We start from the raw sequence: 14,328 nt of genomic DNA, 5'->3' as shown, positions 1-14,328 counted from the left end.
TGTGTCCCAGTGATTTCTTTGTGTGACTGCTCATCGCACTTTGTCCCTCTTTTTGCCCAGTATCCTGATTTCCCTTGTGTTCCAGGTGATGCTTGTCCCTTGGGTAGGTAGGCGATAGATATTTATTGAACAAGTGAAAGAATGTTGAGTGACTGAGTACCTCTGTCTTATCTCCCTTTAGAGTTTGTGAGATTCCTGAGGGGGCAGCAGTGTGATGTAGCAGAAAGCATTCGGGCCTGGGGGTCGGAGAGACCTGGGTGGGAGCTCTCTGCCTGACTGTTTATTAACTCGGGGCCCTGGGTGAGCTACCCAGCTTCTCTGCACCTCACCTCTATCAATGCCCTTTGAATGTGTGAACTTCTGTGGATTTTTTTTGTTGTTCATTGGCATGTTCTGTACTCCCTGGAAATATTGAAAAGCAAAGCATTAGTTGTCTTACAGATACAGAACATTCTCTTCACATATAAATCATGACATGAACTGGCCTCATAATATACACCACAGAGCTAGTACGATTTCACTTGAAAAATAATGAGGCAGGTAAGTGTTACATGATCACATTAGCATCTACCCCTTTGACAACTAACTCTGAACAATGGAAACTGTATGTTTGCTTTTAAAGACAGACTATACGTTTTGTTAGTTTAACTAATTTGGGCACCTGGTAATGGAAATGACACAAGGCTGCTAATCCAAACATCTGTGATGAGGAATTCCTTGGAAAAAGAGAGAGAAGGAGGGAAACGTTTCCACAGTGATTTCTTGCATCTGCAATCCTAAATCTAATTTAGTATTAGTGCTCCTGACAGGAAAAGAAATTTCAGGACAGTTACTCACACTTTTGAAGGTTTTATTTGGTTTAACCTCAGAAATAACTGTACTGATGGTGCTGAGTGCTCTCAGGTGCGGGTTTTCTCTCTGAAATAATGGATTCTTGAGTTTCTTCTCTTCCTAAAATGAGGTCTGAGGTGCTGTTGGAGCTTCTTGATGAGTGGCTTTAACTACTGTGTGATGCTGTAACATAACAAAAAGAATCCTCCACCCACTTCGTGGGGTATTTCTTTGAGAACACGTAGGAAGGCGGGAAGCCTCACCTACCACGACATAGATGTTAATGTGATGGGCAGCAGGCCTCGCTGAGCCAGGTTCCCAGCATCGTCTGCCTCCCCTGTGACCAGGGCTGCTCTGTGCCCGCCACTGAGTTATGAAGAGAATTCCATCCATGTCTCAGGTCCTCTCTGGCAGTCATTTACATTTTGTTTACAGCATTGTCTCCCTTTCATGGCATTTGTCCTTTTCTTTCAAAACTTCCCTCTGGCTTCTTGTCAAACTACAGTAGTAAACATAAAACTCATTTTTCTGTTGGGCCTGAGCTAAACAACCAAACAAGAGATCATCGATCTTATAACGGACACTACAGGTGTCATATTACATTATGTCATAGCATTGGCAAAAGAAGGAGTTCCAGTTTTGGTATGGGATGTAATTCAGCACAGGACTAGATTTTTATTTGTATATTTTTGCTTTTTTCCTTGTCTCATATAATCTATTAAGAAATCTCTAAAAAAATCACTAACATTTATGTAGTTCTTTACAGTTTATAAAGCACTTCTCACAAAATTTTTCTTTTTTAATAGAGCATCCCTGTAAACATGATGTTGTTTTTCTTATTTATATTTTTCTGATGATGAAACTGAGGCAGGGAGGTCTCACAAGTTAAGTAATGGAAATCATGGGTCACCTTTTAATGGTTACAGCCCTGCCACCTGCAGACTTCAGTAACACCAGGACTCGGAGCTCCACTCTCCGACAACAAGAACCTGGGGCACAAGACAAGGCCTGGTTTCCAGAGCCTGAGATAGAACTGGCCTGAAGGTTCCAGACCATGAAGTCGAGAGCGATCTGAGGCATGGAAGAAGCCCAGATAAAAGCCAGGCAGGCACTTTAGAAGTGTCATTCTGAGGGGGCAGCAGAAGAGGCAGACCCAAGGAGGAGGTAATAGGATAGAGCTTGTGCCAGCACACCAGGCTGTGAGGGTCTAGATTAAAGTTGGAGCTTGGCGGGAATCCCTGAGTCATAAAAAATAGCCGCAGCCCTTTGGTACAAGACATTTGTAGCCCTGGCCGTGATCTTAGAGAGCGAGCTCCGATGTCAGATCATGAATTTGGGAATGTTGAGTTCATCCTTAAGAATGACAGTCTCCAGAAGATACAGCAAATAAAGTGAAGAAACATCTGAACACATGTTATGCATGGGAAATAGAAACGGCACTGCATCTAGTGAGTCCTAGGCCATCTCTCTCTTCCTTCTTTCTTTTCTCTTCTTTGACTTTCTCATCTTTCTCTATCCTCCTTCCCTCCTCCCACCTCCCTCCTTCATTTTGTTTCTTATAGTACAATTACTTGACACTTTGCTAGAGACTGTGTGAAGCTCCGGGGATGCAAATATGACCGAGAAAAACATTTCCACATTTTTGTCAATGTGGAAAGCTGTGTGCCTACTTCTGAATTATTTTTGTCTACATTTTTAAACTTTTCACCTCAAGTAGGTGAATTCGTGGGTTGAAACAATTTTTTAATCATTTTGGATACTGTTACTGAGTGTCTGTGTCTGTGTGTTTTTGTGTTGTGTGCACACACAAAGAAATATATTACTTACTGACTGGGGTATTTAAGTATGATAAGGAATACCCATAGTTTGAAGTCATGAGTTAACTTTTCATATCTCTTGTATCTTTCATATAGCCCATCTCATTTGTATAAACCCAGCAAGCAGGCAATAAATGTTTGCTGATTTATTATCTTTTTTTTCCCCACTAACTTCAAGCTTTCCATAAATCTCTGGTCCTAGAAGAGAATGGTTTGTATTTTAGTATTTTAATATACTCTTCCTATATGATTTAAAATACACTTTATCATTCTTCACCTTGCTTTCACTTGTTGGCTGGATGCTTAAACAAAGCAGGTCTGAAGATAGCATGGGGGTTGGTTAAGATAGTTGTACAGGTAATGTATAGAATCCTAAACCCTTTGCTATGGAAGCAAAAGTGTTTTGGGCGTGAAAAATGGAGATTGTCTTTCTGTGTAGACAACAGTTAGCCTGGGTAGCAATGTATATTTTTAATTAGTATTCTTCATTAATAAATATTTTCCTTTATGGATTGCATGACTGTACAAATATTACAATGTTCAGGAAGAGGATAGAGGAGTTAATCAAAATATACAAACTGACCCTAGAGCCTCACTGTTCATGTCCCTTTCTTTTCTGAGAATCCGTGTGTTAATGGTCATGAAAGAACTTTGAACAGGAAATAGCACTAAATCAACAAGAGGTATTATATTATTACCATTTAGCATTCACAGTTCATCAGCATGCACGTTCCCTATCCCAAGATACCAAAATTCAAAGCACTGGAGAGATTTAAGCTTTACCTTCATGGGCTTGTCACTGAGATTCAAGAACAGTTTATGGAAAATACTACCTAATATTCTAATTATGTATGTCTATTTTATTTGAACTCAGACATTTCAAAATCCCTTGTGCATAGTTTTTCCAAATGATCGCCCAAATCAAAATTACACAGGCAAAAAGGAGGAATAATTAGCAAAATGAGAAGCTAGATTTGGGGCTCATATCATTTTCTATTCTCTATCATTTCTATGCTAATTGCTTATCTTGGGAGCCCATTCTGGGAAGTCGTAGGAGGTGGATTTTCAATATGTGTATACCTGGATGTGGGGCCTTGTCAGTACTCTTCAAGCAAGTGAACAGCACCTGTGGCCCCAGAAAATCCTCCCTCAAGTGATATGGGGAGACAGCAATTCCTCTTAACCGAAAGAGACTCTCACCTGAGATTTTCCAGGGGCTGATTCTAATTCACTGTATCTCCTGGACATTTTATGAAAGAGAAAGAGGCAACTAAGGAATATTCTCCCACTCCACAGATAGTCTCACTGAAGTTATCTGTCTCAAGTTGTAGATTGTGGTCAAAAGTAATACCTAGCCCTGAATTTATTGTGTAGGTAATTCACCAACCTAAGTAGAAGATCAGATAGGACTACAAAGTCCAAGAAAAAAGAAAGTATTTACAATGGTAACAAAATGCCTATAGGACCCTCTGTCTTTTCCCAGCCCCTCACCTCCCAAGCAGATAATACTGGCTACTAATTGCTTAGTAAATCTAAAGACAGATTTATTTCAGCCAGCATCAGGAGAAGATCATGGAAGAGACGGGAGACCAGATCTGAAAAGATGGACTAAGCCAACTGGGTTCTTTTGAGAAACTGAGCAAGTTGCCAGTGAGGAGATGGGACAGGACAGGATGCATCAAGAGATGTCGAGGTGGAGAAAGGCCGTGATGGGCCACGTGCAGGCTGAGGAAAGCCAAGGACGCTGGCCGATAGGGAGGAGAGCAAGCCACCAACCCGTGTCAACCAGAGACGGATCACAAAGGCTCCAGGAGAGATGAGCTGCTCCCCAGAGCCCTCAGGGACTAGCATTAGCTCCAGTGAAGCCTGTTGCAGTTCTTGGGCTCCATTAAGATCATTATATTTGTTATCACTCCAGTGTATCCTTATATTAACTTACTTGTCACCCCCCTCAACGTGTTCTTTGAGTTATCTTCTGTTTCCTGCAATCACATCAACCAGACATAAAACTCTTTGACAAAAACAAACAACACTCCTCCTTCCCACAGGAAACAACCAACAACATTCCTCAGCATCTGTTACAAAGCAGGTTTGCATTTATCTCTACAATGAGAGATAACGTAGATGGTTGGCAGAAGCCATCTTTTTCTTGCTCTGCTGACTTATTGCTGTTTAAGGGCTTTTGGTAACCCTGGTGGAGATCAGGTCACCTAAACTCATGGTCCTCAACCAGCCTTTATTCAACTGAGTAATCTGCAAAATAGTGATGTGCAAAACCTTTCAAAGTGGAGACTGAACTGACAGTCTTGTCTGGGGTTTCAGTGGTTTCTAATACTCCTGTCAAAGTTCCTTGTAGAACTGTATTGATTAAGTCACCGCTGCTAGCAGGAGGGCGGGGCGGTGGTGAGGGGGGAGAGAGAGAGAGAAAGTAAACAACTGAGTTATGGTGATGACCTAGTCCTAAGTCATCAGGTAGATCTCCTTGCTAACAAATTTCCTGGTTAACAGGCAGGTTGTCACACGGAACAATGCCCTCATTCAGTCTCTTTGAAAGCCAATGATATGAGTCAGGGGCTTCCTACCGCCCTACATAATGCCAATACATCAACAGTGTTCTGTGGCTAGCTGAGAACCCCTTAGGCCCTGCTGTGTTGCAGCTCTCCTGAGTGGTAGGAGAGAGAGAGGGATCTGGACCTGTTTTGATTTCTTGAGAAAAGTTCTGAGCTTGTTGTTTTGTGGGAGGTATAAGATGGAAGAGGATATAGGGCATTACAGATACCCCAGATATGAAACAGAAAACATCTCTCTCCATCAGGAATTTGTACACAGGGGTATGTTCCTGCTGTGCTCCTGAAGTCAGCGTCTGGTCTTTGTGCTCTCATTGCCAAGTGATGGATCCCAGGCATTTCAGGTAACAAGCTACCTGCTGTCTGAGTGGAAGTATTTAAATTCCTGCTGTTTTTCATCATTCAAGTTGTTTCTCCCTATGTTTCTCCTGCTAGGGAGCAAGGCTGCCATATGTACAGGGCCACATGGCTGGCAAAACAGGAGGATCATGTTTGGTATTGGATTTATTTGATGGCATCACATTCCTGGCAGCTGGGCTTAGGCAGGATTTGCTTTGGCAATTCTGGGAGGAAGGTGTCATCATTTTGCTCTAATTTATAGACTATCTACTGAGTTCTAGTCTAAGCTGAAAGGTTGGAGGCGTGTTAGTGTGATGAGCATTGCCTAACAACTAGGATGGAGTCATCGTAATTATTTTGAATGTTAGCTTCAAACCTTAGAGTCATTCAGTTTTGAGGAGTGCTTAAGATCTTGGGTTCTGGTGTGGAGAGGCCTGGGTTTAGAGCCAGGCTCCACTTCTACCACTGTTTGGCATGGAGCAAATCACCTCACTTCTCCAAGTCTCAGTCTCCTTATTTGTAAAGTAAGGATAAAACAGTAGCCATCTCACAGGATTGTTTTAAGGATAAATGAGGTGACGCCTGTGAAGCCCTGCCCTTATGTCTGTCACACAATGAACATTCAATAAATATTAGCTATGTAGGCTTGTGTCAGATGTGGACAGCTGGTCACTTCTTATCCTTCTCTTGTACCTTCCTTGACCCAGTTTGCAATGCTCAAAGTATTAGACAGCTTGTAGAAAAGATGTAAGATTTATTTTCTACTTTTTTCCTTTAAATATTTCAGGAAGCTGAACTTTGCAAGATTCATGCCAAATGCAAAGCAGTTCAAAGGAGTATAAATGCTGGCTTTTTTGGTGGCCCTGCCTTTCAGAAAATACTAGGTACGTGAGACATGAAGGCAATGTGATAATAATTCTCTGTGTCATAAGTGTGTCACTGAGTGTTATCCTTAGCTTTCTATTGGTGACTTTAATTTTAACAAATTTGTTTCATCTCTCCTGTTCTGTTCCTGCTGGCTATAGCCCAAGTTCAAGGTCTAGGCACATAAATGGAATCAAAGAATCATAGATCTTGGTTGACAGGGACTTGAAACGTTGTTCATTCTTGTTGCACGTGGCAGCTTGCTCTTTTGTCATGCATGTTTTGGGTATACTCTGGTGGTTCTGGAAGGTTCTTATGGGAGAAGTGTTGAGAAGGCATTATATGAAGAAAAGAAGGTGATTGTAATGTAGTGCCATAAGAAAGTCCACAAAAGCTTTTTGAAGAAGTGGAAAAAGAAAACAACAGATGAAAATAAAGGAAGAATAATATGTTTGAAAAATTAGACTATATAAGAGTGAAGTTTATGTTTGAATTAGACTGCAACAGGAAATTTTCTGGAGGTTATAGGAATGAATATCAATATTATCAAGACTTATGAAATGCATTTAAAAGATACCTTAAGTAGCTTCTGTTTCCAGAAGGCCCAGAAAAAGCTCTCCTTCCAGTGATCTATTAAAGTCGTGAATATTATGATCAAGACTTAGTTTCTGAAATTACAATGTAGGGACTCTTAATTTTACTTGACTTTTTTTTCTAAGCAATAGATTTGTCTGCAAGTCGTGAGAGTCATAATACTAAATAATCATGTTATTGTTCAAGATGTTCAGCCATGAAAAAACCCAGTAGTGATGCTGAATGGACTGAGAAAAAAAAAAAAGACCTACATTCATATTTTTTATTTCAAGTGCCAAAGTTGGATAGTTGAGAAATTAGCCTGTTCATTTTATGTTTCTGGAAAAATGAAGGCAAGCTTCATTTTAGTCTCTGCAGTCAGACATAGCCAGATGACATGCCAAAGTAACAGACCACACTGGCAGCTGTAAACAAGCTAATCCTTTTATTTATTAGAGCGATAGAACATGCATAATACATTGGACTCTTGTTACCTATAGAGAATTGCTCAGTTATAGCAAGATAGAGGCAGTACTAGTTGAAGAACATTTGTGTAATGAATCCACATGTGTAGGAAAGAAGACAGTAATTTATTAGAAAATTAGTAATATTATTGAAGAGTCTGTTGGCCTGGGCCAGTCGAATTATTCACCATTAAGTAATTACTTTAGATGCAGCAGGTGACCTTGTAACCAACTCAACTGTTCCAACCTAGAAGTTTTCCTAATGGTAGTGTGGGCTATTTGTTTAGGAGAACGCCCAAGGAAGAGAATGAGGTCATAATAAGTGATCCTAAAGACAATGCTCTACCATAGAAGGCATTGACAGAATAAGACCAGATCACTGGAGGTGATAATTTTGTAGAAGTGTATATTTTAAATAAGGAGGGTATAAATATAGGTATATCTTTCAGAAATAGCCATATAACTAAGTTAATCCTAAATTCTTCTTTCAAATTCAGGTGAAAATTCAGGATTTAAGTCACCTGAGTGGGCAATATCTTCGTAAATTAATACAACAAAGCGAATATTTCGGTGGGTCTTATGTAATGTAGCAAATATTAGAGAATTTGTAGCAAGTATGATTCCTTGGGGAGAGTGGTTAACAAGGAAAATTCCTTTAAAATGACTTTTTTCTTGCTTAGTGTTGCTGGCATCAAGTCTAGTTATTGATTTGTTTTCCATTTGCTACTTGATTTATTTTAGAGACTGAGACTTTTACAAGCTGACATCTCAGCATACAGACACTTCTTTTTTACTCCACTGAATGCAGTTGATGCTACTTACTTGATGCCATGCCTAGCAAAACCTAGTTAAAGGTTTCTCTTTGTGCTGCAATCCATCACTCCTTTTACAGTTCTTCTTCTGGAAGAGTGTAAACTGACTCCTAATTTTGGCATCTGCTATCCACCTTTCTGGCTGCTCCCTGCTGCTTCTTGATATCACTCTGTCAGGTAGACACTTGAGGATTTCATTGCTACCCAATTGTGCAGCAAATTTAAAATTATTTTACAGTTTTTTTTTTTGTTTTTGTTTTTTCTGGTACGCGGGCCTCTCACTGTTGTGGCTTTTCCCGTTGTGGAGCACAGGCTCCGGACGCGCAGGCTCAGCGGCCATGGCTCACGGGCCCAGCTGCTCCGCGGCATGTGGGATCTTCCCGGACCGGGGCGGGAGCCCGTGTCCCCTGCACCGGCAGGCGGACTCTCAACCACTGCGCCACCAGGGAAGCCCTACAGTTGTTTTTTTCTTTAAAGCTCCTGTTGAGATCATTGTGATGGATGAGTGATTAGCAGGAAATTAGGTACTGAAATAGAAAATTGATCAGCTGCTGTCAGTTGGTTATCCATTTATTTATTCTACCATTTGAAAAACATTTATTATTTGGCTATAAGGCACCCGAAGATTTAGAAAAAGATGAAGTACCATGTCCCTCAAGGAGCTCTCAGTGTAGTGAACAATTGCAGGATCACCTGTTCGATAAAACTCTGGAGTAGATCAACTTGCCTCAGCGTTTCTATTCTTGCTGCTTCTATCTTTTCTTCCATGTCTTTTTCCTAGAGCCATGCAGAGCACCTGCACTGGGTCCCTGTTCTTGTGGCTTTTCTGTTGTCCTCTGTAGCATCAAAATATAGCTGCCCTATGTGCCTTTCTCTTGGGCTTTGTTCTCTCCTTTGGGTATAACTGAGTAATTTGGTAAAAGACCCACGCCAGTGTGTTCATGCTGTACCCTTCCTGGGAAGAGATGTCTCTTTGGGGACAGAGTTTCTCAGGTGCCATGGACATATGGGTGGGCATTTGTTAGGTCAGGAATTCCTTAGGCTGCTTTATCAGAGACTGAAATAATGAATGCTTAAATGAATGTGGAAAGATGGTAAAATAATTTCTGTCTTTTGTGAAAGTTTGTGCTGGTAGCTCTCCAGGAGAGTAGGACAGCTTTGTCCCATGAGGTAGTAACACCTAGATTCTTTCTGTCATGCTGTGCTACTGTCCTCTGTGTGCTGACCTCATCCCCAAGGCAGGCTCGCTGCCATGGTACCAGGGTCTCACCCCAAAAGGAGAGGGAAAGAGGACATGGAGGGTAAGCAGTTTCCTTGTAAGAGCATGACCTGGACGTTGCATAAACTGATTTTGCTTAGATCGTATTGGCCGGAATTGACTAAAAGGCAATACCCATGTTAATGGAATGCTGGAAAATCTTGTCCCTAGGTGGGCCCACCGAAAACCACAGAAGGCATTTTTATGAAGGAAGAGGAGAGTGGGTTTTGGGGAAAATCAGCTATCTCTGCCTGAGTGTGTGTGTACAATCTTTCATCAGAGAAGAACCATGTGGACTCTCAATTCATCATGTGATTAAAGCAGAAAGAAGCAATGTCTCTAAGTGCAGTGTATCATTGCAAGTGTTTGAAAACTGACAGTGTTTCAACTGGCTGTTGAAAGGTTACTTGCACTCCTTTCCCCAGTTTTTCTGAGGAATACATGGGCATTAAAGACATCTATTCCAATTGAAATTGGCACAATTAACTCGTTAAGGAGTGCTGTTATTTTTTAAAGCACACCTGAAATTTTTTACTATTCCCTTTATAGCCCTTGAATTTATCAGTATATGTCTGGTTGGGCATCTCTGGTGAGCCTTGTAGAAGCTATTTTCGTGCTAATGATGACTGCTTACAACCCTGTTATGAATCCCATTTTGAACCAAAGTCTTTCTAGTCTAATTTGTTTCCACTCAGTTCAACCAGTGTGTCATGAGTGCCTACTATGTGTCTGGTACCAGATGCTAAGGAGCTACAAAAAGATGCAGTCTGTGTTTCTCAGCATCTCACAAGGTAGGAGGTGAGACAGACAAATACATAAAAAGCTTTGAGTGCAGGATAGACAGTGATATGTGTGAGGCTAGAAACATGAAGAAAGTACTCTAGGAGCACAAGAAGTGCGGGTGATTCTGAATGCAAGGGCCCGGAGGGAGAGACTTCATTCAAGTTATGGGATTTAAGCTGGAAAAACATATGGTATTTCACTTGGCACACATGGGGCAAAGGCTCTCTCCGGCAAGTTTGTGGTTCTTAAGTAGTCTGATGTTGCTAGAACTTAGGGGGTACAAGCCATGGTAGGGGAGGAGAGGACTGTTGTGGGGAGGTAGGATTAGAAACACTGATTTTTGGAGTCAAATCATCTAGGTTTTTGCATACCAAGGTAAGAGACTAAGAAAACTCTGGGAGTGGTGTGTAGGACATCTTAGATGTTGTGTATGATAGCAGAAGTGTGTGTGTGTGCGTGCGTGTGTGTGTGTGTGTATGTGTGTGTGTGTGTGTGTGTGTATGTGTGTGTGTGTGTGTGTGTGTGCTTGGGGGAGATAGAAGCCTTGAGACGGGGGACTGGTTAAGAGGTGATATTACTGGTCTAGGTGAGAAGAATTAAAAGTATAAACTAGGCCTGGGGCATAAGTATGGAAGTGGGACAAAGATTGTGAGAGTCTGATAACAACTGGTTTTGAGGGTGAGGGAAAAGTAGAAGGGGACTGTCAGTTTTTAAGCCTGAAGTGCTGAGAAGGTGATACCACCAGTCAGATAAGAAACACAAGTAAATTCATGGAGATAATTGGGAATATTAATACCCACTACCTCCTATTGTGCAAAGGATATCCAAAGGCCTTGGAAAATAAAGTGCCAAATTAAATGTAAGATGACATTTTAACCTACGCATTCTAGTGGGCTGTCTGGAATGTTCCTCCCTGATGGCAGAGGCCATAGCTGGTTTATTCCCCACTGGATACCCAGTGTCTGGTAGGAGGCCAATGACTATTAGCACAAAAGGCTCCAGAAGTCCTTACTAAAGAAACAAACTTTGTTTAACCCAGTATCTCATTTGGTCCTGAACTCTTTTGATGAATCTATCCTGTAAATGTCTCACAGAGAATTCCCCAGAACACACTTTGAGAAATACTGCCTTAGGCTAATATATGGTTAATGGTTAGATGAATAAGATAAATATCCTAAAGAGAGAAGGGAATTGGGGTCTATGTCTGTCTGTCTGCCTATCTCTTTTTCCATCTAACAGAACCAAAGGTAGTGAGATGTTCTGAAGGAGTGTCCCTTGGCAAAGGCATAGCCACAAAGAAGGATGAATGGTTGACCTTTCCCCCTCACCTGATCACAGCTTTTGAAAGACTCACCATCAATTTTAAAATGTGTCTTTAAAGCTCTAAATATGGCCCTAGGACTTTACTCTTTAGACTCAAGTTCAAGATGATGGTCACAAGCATGTCCTGGAGGCAGTTTTGAGCTCTTTAAAAGCTTCATTTAGTTTTCAAATGTTTATCAGTGCTCCCAGCACCCTGGAAGGCCAAGAGAGACCTTCAGAATTCAATAGAAGTGCAGAGAAAGGAATGGAGCACAGTGTTTAATTATTTTTTAAATATATGCTGTTGGTTCTATTATAGAGGAAAAAATGCAACACACACACACACACACACTGCAGGATTTATACATTATCTGTTGTTTGGAACCTCTGTGAGGGATGGTTAATATGCAGAGAAAAAAATATCAATGCAGCAAATATCAGGGATGTTTATTCCTTTGTAAGGAGAGTTTTTAAGAAGGGAAGCAATACTTTCCTGATTTATTGCAGCATAACCTTTTTAAAAAGTAGGTCCCACTGAAAAATTACAAGGCATTTTAGTAATCTCTGCTCTATATATGTCAGTCAATATTGTAATAACTATATTACATAGGCACTGTTTTACAATAATCAAGCCTGGAGTCGAGCCTTGGATACCAGGATCCTTGGAGCCTAGCTATACTAAAGCACATGTTCTGTAACTGCTTATTTAATAACTAGTGGCCTTGCTTGCCTCTTGTCAAAAAAGACTCTTATTTCATGAATGATTAAAGTGCTAGAAACCGAAGATTTATGGCTCTCTCGCTCAAAATGCTCATGTGGCTCTTGTCTGATTAAAGGTACCTATTGTTGAACATATTTCATTTACAGTGTAATTCTTGGGTTACCAAGGTAACATTCAGGTTAATCAGCTGCACCGCACTTTGCCTAATTGAGGGAGAGCACTTCAGCTCCCACTTCAGTCCCTGAGAGATAGCAGTCCTTTTCTTTTGATTTTTTTTTTCAGTCCGACATTTGGAGGCTGTTTCAGATGCTCTTGACTTCAGAACTGTTTCCCTCTCTGGCCCTGACACATGGTACTATGCCCTCACATTAGCTGCGCTTGAAGAACTGGGTTTTACAAAGGCTGTTTCCCTATTTGTTATGTGTAAATAGGATGACGCTATTATGTACTGTTCTCTGGCATTATAGTAATATGGTTGAAGTTATAATTTCGCATATTAAGATCAGCACGTTGGAACGTGTTTCCTATTTTCTCTTCTTGGTTTTCTGAGTGCCTGTCCACCTGAGCAGATGTGAACGAGATATTTTATTTGAAGCTGGGGGTTGAGGAGACTAAGCTGAACTTCCTGAAACTTTATTGGACAAAGCTGTTAAGTGAAATTTCTGTGTCATTTAACTCTTTCTTCTTACTTCATTTCCCTCTGAAAAAGGGCCAAAAGTAACGTCTCTGGTCAGCTTCTGGTTGCTGCACTAAGGAATCAGATACATATAGCGTCAACCAAAGTGAAAATGGGTGGCTGAGGATAACTGTTTTTGAACTGTTGGAAACAGATATACAGATTATTTAGTGTCCAACCTCAAGAGCCATTGTTTGAGAGCTAGTCTATGAGATCATGCAAAAGCAAGGCCTCTAAAAATTACTTTGTAATACGCCCACGAAGCTGAAATTCAACTAGGTGAGTTTTGATCTTGACTAGAGAAAATAAGTAAGTAAAACTAGTTCTGATTAGAGAGCTGAAAAAGGATTCCACTGTTTTGTGTTCTCTAGGGGGTTGTAGTTCTTTCTCATCGATGAGTAAGATATTAGGCCTCTTTATGTAATATTTGCTATAAATATTTCCCTAGTTTGCTATTTACTTTTCGATTTTAATTATCTTGAATGATTTAAAATATATATGTAGTTAAATAAGACAGCTTTTACTTTGTGATTTCTTTTACTGTTTTAAGCTTAGAATATTCTCTAAAACGTTGATATTTGATACTATTTCTTTTAGCTTTTGATAATTATTTTTTAAAACAACTGAACTTTTAAAATTCAACTGGAATTTAAGTGGGTACATGGTACAAGGTAATGACTAAATAGGCTTCTTTTCCTAATGGGTAATAGCACTGTTATTGAGACAGTATTCCTCTCCTCTACTGACTTTTGATTTCTCCTCCATCATGTATCACATACTCACATGATTTATTTCTGAGCCACCTACTTTGTTATTGACTTCTTAGTCTATTCTTGTGCTATAATCATGCCTTTTAATTAGTATTAGTAATTAGTATTAATCAGAATCCAGTAGGACTAGTGTTCCACCAAAGAATGAGATTCTTTAGTATCATTAGATAGCAATAAGCCTTTAAATTATTATTTTATTATTAGCTTATGAAATGGTATCTCATGAACCTGTTTGCATTTAAACACATATGTAGGTTCCAAAGTATAATAAAACATATTCATTCAGCTTTAGACTATTACATATTTAAAGAGCTGTTTTTCTGTTTATTTGTTTCAAAATCTCTCAAAAGGATATCCAGCACACATTATACGTCCATGCCGTGAAATCTGGTTTTAGAGAAATTTTCTCTGTTCTAAAAGCAAGCTGCCATTAAATCTAGGCACAAAACAAAGTAGAGAAGATTAAAAATGGGAAAAGCTGCCATTTTATACTCAAGTATTAATAAGGCAATTATGGACCTCCTTGAGCAGTAGGATTATGCTTCTTTCTT

The sequence above is a fragment of the Pseudorca crassidens genome, chromosome 2, assembly GCF_039906515.1.
Source record: "Pseudorca crassidens isolate mPseCra1 chromosome 2, mPseCra1.hap1, whole genome shotgun sequence".
Classification (NCBI taxonomy): Eukaryota; Metazoa; Chordata; class Mammalia; order Artiodactyla; family Delphinidae; genus Pseudorca; species Pseudorca crassidens.
This window is presented reverse-complemented; position numbering follows the sequence as displayed.